This window comes from Argentina silus (assembly GCF_951799395.1).
Source record: "Argentina silus genome assembly, chromosome: 11".
NCBI classification, from domain to species: domain Eukaryota; kingdom Metazoa; phylum Chordata; class Actinopteri; order Argentiniformes; family Argentinidae; genus Argentina; species Argentina silus.
Genome location: NC_139665.1, coordinates 15,720,359 through 15,721,379, shown reverse-complemented (window position 1 = coordinate 15,721,379; position 1,021 = coordinate 15,720,359).

Here is a 1,021-nt window from a genome sequence, read left to right as displayed (position 1 = left end):
AGGGATTGCTGGGCAATGTGCAAAGAAGTGAAAATGTTTAGACTGGTAACCTGCCTGATGGGCTGGGCTGGGCTGGTCTGAGGCTTGAATTGTTTCTCCAAGAAATGTCTCAACTGACAACAAAAAAAAACAAAAAAACATTTAAAAAAAGGTAAAAAAAATAAAAAAATGAAATGTTGAATGCACAGGTAGGTGATGATGATGAGTTTATTTTGTAATTAGAAGGGGAGTCAAGTTTGAGATACAGAGATTGTCTTCCTCAGATATTAAGCTACTATTTCTTTTCACTCTTTTTTTAAAGTTCTCGTGTTCAAATTTTAGTTTTCTAGATATATTCAAAAACAGTTGTTTTTCTTTCTTGAATCTTCATGGCCTTAATTTTAAGGGCGTCAGAGACTTTTTCCTGAGAGTTAAAGTCTGGCGTCTGGTTGAAATAAAAGCAAACAAATCAGTTTCTTGGACCACTTTGATGGTACAAGACACTGCAGGAGTTAAGCTAAAGAGATAATGAAAACTATCAGATAAGCTGTACAGATTTAATAATAGAGAAGAGTTGTTTTTTCTTTTCTTCGTCAGAAGAAAACTTTGATAATAATTATGTCAGAGGTAACTGAGTGTAAGATGAAAAACTAAATGTCTGCAGATGAAAAGAGTGGGAAAAGATAAAGCTTTGAAGAGATTTTTCATAATGAGGAAAAAACAAACACACTGCATTGTAGAAAATGCAGTCTGTTGCAAATGCTGAAAATTGTTTTTTTTATTATCATAATTATTATTTTACATGGCAAAGATTTCTCTTGATGACATTAGTGCTTTTTATCTGCGTCCTTTTACCTTTTTTATGAGCTTTACGATGTTTTTAGCCCGCTTTGCTTGTCACACTGCAAAAAAAAACAGAAAAGAAAAATCAAAAAAAAAAAAAAAACAGTGGAAAAAAATTCGCAGTGATAAAACTTGGTAGATACAGTAGGAGCTTACGGTTTAAACAAATCAGTGCAAAAGCAATAGAAGAAATTGTTGA